An 8,641-nucleotide genomic window follows, 5' to 3' on the forward strand; every position below is an offset into this window, starting at 1 on the left:
AACAGCAATGCACACATGGTAGAAGGCTATAAGCACAAATATTCCATTAGTCGAAAACACCATTATCAAAAGTGACCGCAAATATAAGTATGCATGTAATGCTTTTATTAGGTGCATTTGTATGGTGAAAATGATCTTCCCCAAACTGAAATTAAATTCATGCGCTGCTTATGTATGCCAGTTAGGCTCTACACCCCTTGTAAAGTAGATTAATGTGCTTAATTTTGAGAAGTTATTTGGCCACATTAGTTGTGATACAAATTTTTATCAAAACTATATAGGCCTATGGGCTAGGCTACATGAGGTGTGCGACTATGATTCGGGAAAAGTAGCAAAAAAAACGTGTTGTTTATTATGCTGGGCATCATTCACAAGTGATAATATATCATTCACAAGTGATAGGGTAATATTGTCACCCATCAGACTATTCTTGATTTAATCTTATCTTTACATATACTAAATAATACATGTGTGAAATGTGTTTTGATTTAGAATGGACCATTATCATGCACCTGTGTCAAAACAGGGGCAGTGGGAAAACAATACATGTAATCTATGCACTTAAATATCGAATGGAGGACACCTTTGCGTGGTGTCACGTCCTGGCCCTAGTTGTTGTGTTAATTGTTTGTTTTAGTTGGTCAGGACGTGAGTTGGGTGGGCATTCTATGTTTTGTGTTTCTAGGTTGTTTTTCTGTGTTCGGCCTAGTATGGTTCTCAATCAGAGGCAGGTGCCGTTAGTTGTCTCTGATTGAGAATCATACTTAGGTAGCCTGGGTTTCACTGTTTGTTTGTGGGTGATTGTTTCCATGTCTGTGTTTTACACCACACGGTACTGTTTTCACGGTACGATTATTGTTTTGTGAGGAGTGTTCAGTTTATGTGTTTAATAAACAACCATGGACACTTACCATGCTGCATATTGGTCCTCCAATCCTTCTCGCCTCTCCTCTTCAGACGAAGAGGAAGAAAACCATTCACGTGGTTCATTTTTATGCCAGCCAGGTAGGCTGTACTCCTGTTGTAAATATAAGTAATGTGCTTAATATTTGGAAAGTTGAGAAATAAATAAAGTAGGCCTTTAGAAAGCTGATGGGATCCTCCTCTTTTTAGTAGATGCCATCACTCTGTTTTCTCGTGCAATTGCATAGCCTATAGAAATGTTGCGCAACATGAACTCATGGGCTCTCATGAAGTGTTTGATTAGATTTCCGATTACATTTGCATTGATGTCAGAGTGATTAGAGGGACAATGTCTGCAGTAAGTGATTTTTTTAAAATACATTTTTATTTTAGTACCCCACACATACATGTATCCGTAAGGTCCCTCAGTCGAGCAGTGAACAGATTCAACCACAAAGACCAGGGAGGTCACAAAGAAGGGCATCTATTGGTAGACTGGTAAAATAAAAAATAAAAAGTAGACATTGAATATCCCTTTGATCATGGTGAAATTATTAATTACACTTTGGATGGTGTATCAATACATCCATTCACTACAAAGATACAGGCGTCCTTCCTAACTCAGTTGCCGGAGAGGTAGGAAAACGCTCAGGGATTTCAAGGACAAGGGAGTTTTTGGGGGGGATAAAAATAAATTGAATAAAGCTAATCAAAGGCAAAATCCTAAAGGAAAACCTAGTTCAGTCTGCTATCCAACAGACACTGGGAGACAAATTCACCTTTCAGCAGGACAGTAACCTAAAACACAAGGCCAAGATACACATGAGTTGCTTACCAAGACGACATTGAATGTTCCTTAGTGGCTTAGTTACAGTTTTGACTTAAATTGAAAATTGCTGTCGAGCAATGATCAACCAACTTGACAGAGCTTGAAGATTTATGTGCAAAGCTCTTAAAGACTTAGCCAGAAAGATTCACAGCTGTAATAGCTGTTTCTCAGAAAGCGTGAGGCAATGTTTTGTAATATACAATAAGTCGCCTCACTTTTAAGTCGTCCTTCCCAGACCGAACGTCACAGTATAGCCAGCAGCCCCAAAAACACCAGCCCACTCCTCCCCTCCTCGAAGGCCTTGGCCGCCCCTTCAGTCACCCTCTTCCTTCCAGAGACACAAGCAGTGGGAGAACCCCCAGAACTCCCTCCAGAAGCAGCCTAACCGCCTCATCCCCCTCCATTTCTTAGTCATCCTCTGTGGTGGACATTCCAGAGGCAAAGCTGTCATCAGAGAGATCCAGGTGCCTGAGGGCGTGGAGCTGGTTGAGGATGGAGATCACCCTGGCAAGGGAAATGTCCAGCTGCCTCAGCTCGTGCAGTCAGGGATCTCAGTGTAACCCGGCACCACAGCAGGGTACTCAGCTCAGTGACAAGGGTGCTGGAGATGTCCATGCCCTCTAGCTGTGGGAGAGTACAGAGGTCCTCCAGGAAAGGGTCTGTGTATGCCAGGTTTAGTGTCCTCAGGCCCAGCAGAGAGCTAAAGCCTAAACCTCCAGGGACTCTCAGCCCATCTGGTGCCCACTCAGAGTGAGCCTCTGCAGGCTGACTCTGCACTCCGGGTTGGAGACCAGGCCTGATAGGATGTGGGCACCAATGAGCGACCCAGGAAGCATCCAGCTCCTGCAGCCGGTGAGGGCAGAGGACCAGGCAGAAGGCCTCCTCAAAGAGGGGGTTGGAGCTGATACACCCTCGGCGCAGACAGAGTTGTTCACAACTGCGGAAGTGGCAGACCATTCGGTCGTTGTAAGGTAAAGCTGAAATGTGGATGAGAACATCGATGACCAGGATGCAGACCTAGCTTTAAGCAGCAAGGCCTATTTCTAAAAATGACCTAAAAGCAACATAGTGAATAGAAATGAGCTTGTTTCCATAGAATGTTTGTTAACTATTACATTTATTTAATTCCATTTGTGTGTGTCTGTTGGATGTTCTCTGGTGCCCTCCCTCCCTCCCTCCCTCCTACTCACCCTGGGCATCCATCTTGTGCAGTATCTGATCAACCATTTCCTGTGGGAGCGGTGGGGCCCAGCTGAGCCTCCGGGACACATCTGGTTGCATGCTGCAGAAGGAGTCCAGGCTGAGACACACCTGGGCCAGACAAAGCTCCGACAGGGCCAGGAGACAGAACTCCTCAGCCTGCAGGCAGACACACAGCTGGCTTTGGTTCTGCAGTGCATGACATTGCAGCTGATGCAACCACATTTGACATGAATGTACACTTGGTATGTGTCATTTCATTACAGCAGGGACATGAGCATTTTATGCTCAGGCAGCCTGAATTTGCCACTCTATTTTAAGTATTTGGAATAAACCTTTTCCTTTATTGATGATACAAAACTTGTACAACTGGTAAGCAATGTACATTAGCGGGCGGCATCGCGCGGTGACACTGCTTCCCATTCATTTTCAATGTAAGGAAAGAGGTGAGGAGCGGAGTGGGAGGCAGTGAAAAAGCATTTTCAACATTTACCAACTTTATGCAAATCACAAGGGACGAACGCTGGACGATAATATCGAGTGCTCCCCATGATGAAGATGATGTGGTCCTTCTGTAGCTCAGTTGGTAGAGCATGGCGCTTGTAACGCCAGGGTAGTGGGTTCGATCCCCGGGACCACCCATACGTAGAATGTATGCACACATGACTGTAAGTCGCTTTGGATAAAAGCGTCTGCTAAATGGCATATATTATATTATTATATTATTATTATGTTCTGAGACCCAACACTGGAGACTTTCTTCAGCAAAGATGGCTGACAAAAATACTAGGATTGAAGCAAATGTAAGTAATTATAACATCACGACGAATCATCCAAAAAATGTACAGTTGAGAGAAATATGTTAGTTAATGTAGAGACAAATGATTATGCATAAAGTTAATTTAGCAAGCTAGCTGACGAGCTTTATGGGCGTTTTGACATGAGTAGGACATTTTAATTAGTGTGTTTAATATTTTAGGGACTCCTGAGAGAACCCTCAAACCAGGCTGTCATCTTGTGAAACAGTGGATTTAACTAATCTAGCTAACTAAAGCATTTATTGCAAATTTGAATGTACAATTTTGTAAGCTTGCCGTGCCAATATTTGCCATGCAATGCAGCTAACTAACTCTTCTTGCTTATTATATAGTGGAGGATAGAAAAATCATTGTATGCCTATGGATGTGTAGCTAGCTATGTAGACGATCTGTGTATGTACTGTTTAAAACGTTTGGTATGTAATGTCGTTCGTCTGCTGTTTGAAGAGAGTCAGACTCATGACTTTTAATGAAGATAATACGGTACATGAAATAACGGAAGAAGAAAACAACAAACGAATGAAACTAATACAGCCTATCTGGTGACTAACACTAAGACAGGTACAATCGGCCACGAAATACAACGCGCACTCAGGCTGCCTAAATACGGTTCCCAATCCGAGACAACGAGAATCAGCTGACTCCAATTAGGAATCGCCTCAGGCAGCCAAGCCTAACTAGACACACCCCTAAATACACACTCCTAATAAATACAAACCCCAATACGAAATACAACATAAACCCATGTCACACCCTGGCCTACCCAAACATATAACAAAAACACAAGATACAATGACCAAGGCGTGACATGGTATAAATATTAGTTCAGATCAGTGGTTTTAAATATTTACACCAGTTAATCATGAATCCCCAAGAAATTGCAGAAAATGACTGTTACATGTCGATATTATAATGTTAATATTAGCTAGCTAGCTTTGAACCTAGCTATGAACCTCAGCTATCATAGCCAGTAGTATTGACTTCAAGACACTCTAAATGGCATCAATGAAGCCTCTGGATTAAGTAGAATATAATATAACTTTAAGTCATGTGTATATATATATATATATATATATATATATATATATATATTAGTTATTACCAAGCATGAGTTTCCCACATTGTAGCCTGTACATTGAATATATTCACTGATCATGTACAGTACTCTACCTTGACAAATAAAGGTATGGTTCAGGTATGAATGACTGTTAGACATTCTTTTTCAGTCATATCCAATTGCAGGAGTATCATACTCTAGTCTTTAAATGATACTGTCTGCATGTATGTATTACAATTATACACTTCAACATTGTTTACCAATCCTGGTCTTGGGGCATCAGTAGATGAGAACACATTATTCAACTAGTTAAAAGGATGATTTGTAATTCAGGACCAGAATTCTTTTAAAACTGTACACACACACTACACCTCCTTTGCATCATGTAAATACTCTAAAACAGGTTCATCTCACCATCTCATTTCCTCCATCTGCACTGATCTGAGGACACAGGATATGTGTATTATTTCAACAAATGAGACTTAATTTCAACCAGTAGAGAATGTGAAAAGCTTTATTGAAAGTGAATTATCCAAGTGTTATAAATATATAATACATGCATTATAAATATTATAGTTAGTTTTAAACATATATTTTTACATTTATAAACACACCCTATGTGTTCTAATAAAATCAACTACATGCATTGAGCTTGTCTGATGCTTTAAATTCATGGTTTGATGCCTCATGAGGGCGCCAGAGATCTAGAAAACCAGAAGAAAAAAACCTAACCCAACAATTTTCCTCCCACTCCTGCTGGCTTTCGCAGATTCTGCCATTACTCTCCTGAAGTTGATGGTAACAGGCTAAATCAAATCAAATCAAATGTATTTATATAGCCCTTCGTACATCAGCTGATATCTCAAAGTGCTGTACAGAAACCCAGCCTAAAACCCCAAACAGCAAGCAATGCAGGTGTAGAAGCACGGTGGCTAGGAAAAACTCCCTAGAAAGGTCAAAACCTAGGAAGAAACCTAGAGAGGAACCAGGCTATGTGGGGTGGCCAGTCCTCTTCTGGCTGTGCCGGGTAGAGATTATAACAGAACATGGCCAAGATGTTCAAATGTTCATAAATGACCAGCATGGTCGAATAATAACAAGGCAGAACAGTTGAAACTGGAGAAGCAGCACAGTCAGGTGAACCGGGGACAGCAAGGAGTCATCATGTCAGGTAGTCCTGGGGCACGGTCCTAGGGCTCAGGTCCTCCGAAAGAGAGAAAGAAAGAGAGAATTAGAAAGAGCATTTGTGGGGTGGCCCGTCCTCTTCTGGCTGTGCCGGGTGGAGATTATAACAGAACATGGCCAAGATGTTCAAATGTTCATAAATGACCAGCATGGTTGAATAATAGTAAGGCAGAACAGTTGAAACTGGAGCAGCAGCATGGCCAAGTGGACTGGGGACAGCAAGGAGTCATCATGTCAGGTAGTCCTGGGGCATGGTCCTAGGGCTCAGGTCAGTTGAAACTGGAGCAGCAGCATGGCCAGGTGGACTGGGGACAGCAAGGAGTCATCATGTCAGGTAGTCTTGGGGCATGGTCCTAGGGCTCAGGTCCTCCGAGAGAGAGAAAGAAAGAAGGAGAGAATTAGAGAACGCACACTTAGATTCACACAGGACACCGAATAGGACAGGAAAAGTACTCCAGATATAACAAACTGACCCTAGCCCCCCGACACAAACTACTACAGCATAAATACTGGAGGCTGAGACATGTACACGTGGAGTCGGCAACCTTTCTCATGTGGAATGCCAATTTAACTTGCAATTTATACCGACCTATGTGCCAGTTATGGTTTTCATATGCAAATGTTTGTGAAACAATTTAATTTATAATAATGTCTTCAGATCTCAAAATCGGTGTCATGTGGTTCATCAAAATTCTATGCAAATCTAAATGAAAATTAAACAAACCCAAAAAGTTACTTCTATTGCCATTGCCAACTATGTAAATAGCCTTAATAAAGCCAACAAATCAAAACATTGCATAAGTAAATATTATATAAATCACATTGGCTGCACATGGCCTGTCTGCAATGAACTTGAAACACTATCAACTTGGGTCAGACCCGAAGCTAGTGTAGCAACTCTCATATGGCTCATTGACAAAGGACACAGTGCTCTTCTCTTTCAAGGTTTATTCAGCAAGTACATACTGTACAGAACACTGTGTAAACTTCAGAACCGCAAACCCACCAAGCAATCTCCATCAAAGTTGAATAATTCTTTCTGTCTGTCTCTCTCTCTCTCTCTCTCTCTCTCTCGCTCGCTCTCTCTATACCTCTCTTTGTACTTCCTCAGAAACTCACATATCTGCCTCATTGGCCTCACCGGTTACCTGGAACACAAACACAAGAACATTATCCCTCACTCACTCCCCTGAACAGATCTGATAGGACTGGATAGGTCATTGGTGTAAGCAATATGGCTGAAACCAGGTAGAGCTACTGCTTTACATCTTCACAGGTCCACCAAGGCAATCAATGACAGCAGAAAGCATGAGACAATGTTTTGTAATATACAATAAGTCACCTCACTTTTAAGTCGTCCTTCCCAGACCGAACGTCACAGTAGCCAGCAGCCCCAAAAACACCAGCCCACTCCTCCCCTCCTCGAAGGCCTTGGCCGCCCCTTCAGTCACCCTCTTCCTTCCAGAAACATCCAGAGACACCAGCAGTGGGAGAACCCCAAAACTCCCTCCAGAAGCAGCCTAACCGCCTCATCCCCCTCCATTTCTTAGTCATCCTCTGTGGTGGACATTCCAGAGGCAAAGCAGTCATCAGAGAGATCCAGGTGCCTGAGGGCGTGGAGCTGGTTGAGGATGGAGATCACCCTGGCAAGGGAAATGTCCAGCTGCCTCAGCTCGTGCAGTCAGGGATCTCAGTGTAACCCGGCACCACAGCAGGGTACTCAGCTCAGTGACGAGGGTGCTGGAGTTGTCCAGGCCCTCTAGCTGTGGGAGAGTAGGAGGTCCTCCAGGAAGGGGTCTGTGAGGTCTGTGTACATACTGTACACAACACTGTGTAAACTTCAGAACTGCAAACCCACCAAGCAATCTCCATCAAAGTTGAATAATTATTTGGCTGGATCTGTAATCATTTTAGAAAAGGTAAAATGCATATTCATAATATACAGTACCAGTCAAAAGTTTGGACATACCTTCTCATTCAATGGTTTTTCTTTATTTTTACTTTTTTCTACATTGTAGAATAATGAAAGCATCAAAACTATGAAATAACACATATGGAATCATGTAGTAACCAAAAAGTGTTAAAGCAAAATATATTTTATATTTGAGATTCTTCAAAGTAGCCACTCTTTGCCCTGATGACAGCTTGGCATTCTCTCAACCAGCTTCAGGAGGTAGTCACCTGGAATGCATTTCAATTAGCAGGTGTGCCAACTTAAAAGTTAATTTGTGGAATGTATTTCCTTCTTAATGCGTTTTAGCCAATCAGTTGTGTTTTGACAAGGTAGGGGTGGTATGCAGAAGATACTGCTATTTGGTAAAAGACCAAGTCCATATTATGAAACTGACTCTCAGGAAGGGAAGACCCAGAGTTACCTCTGCTGCAGAGGATAAGTTCAATAGTTTCCAGCCTCAGAAATTGCAGCCCAAATAAAGGCTCGGCAGAGTTCAAGTAACAGACACATCACAACATCAACTGTTCAGAGGAGACTGTGAATGAGGCCTTCATGGTCAAATTGCTGCAAAGAAACCACTACTAAAGGACACCACTAACAAGGAGACTTACTTGGGCCAAGAAACACAAGCAATGGACATTAGACCAGTGGACATCTGTACTTCAAAACATACTTGCAGATGAGAGATTGCATGA

The 8,641-nt window shown here is 42.4% G+C and overlaps 1 long non-coding RNA gene across 1 annotated transcript; it reads right to left on the reverse strand.

Annotated features, from left to right (window-relative positions):
• Positions 1–6,319: 6,319 nt before the first annotated feature.
• LOC124040879 lies at positions 6,320–7,709 on the reverse strand. Its single transcript, XR_006839815.1, has 3 exons — positions 7,340–7,709; positions 7,084–7,140; positions 6,320–6,359 (listed from the first exon to the last, which is right to left on the reverse strand). It is a non-coding gene; the product is annotated as an uncharacterized LOC124040879 (long non-coding RNA).
• Positions 7,710–8,641: the final 932 nt, after the last annotated feature.

The sequence above is a fragment of the Oncorhynchus gorbuscha genome, linkage group LG08, assembly GCF_021184085.1.
Source record: "Oncorhynchus gorbuscha isolate QuinsamMale2020 ecotype Even-year linkage group LG08, OgorEven_v1.0, whole genome shotgun sequence".
NCBI lineage: Eukaryota > Metazoa > Chordata > Actinopteri > Salmoniformes > Salmonidae > Oncorhynchus > Oncorhynchus gorbuscha.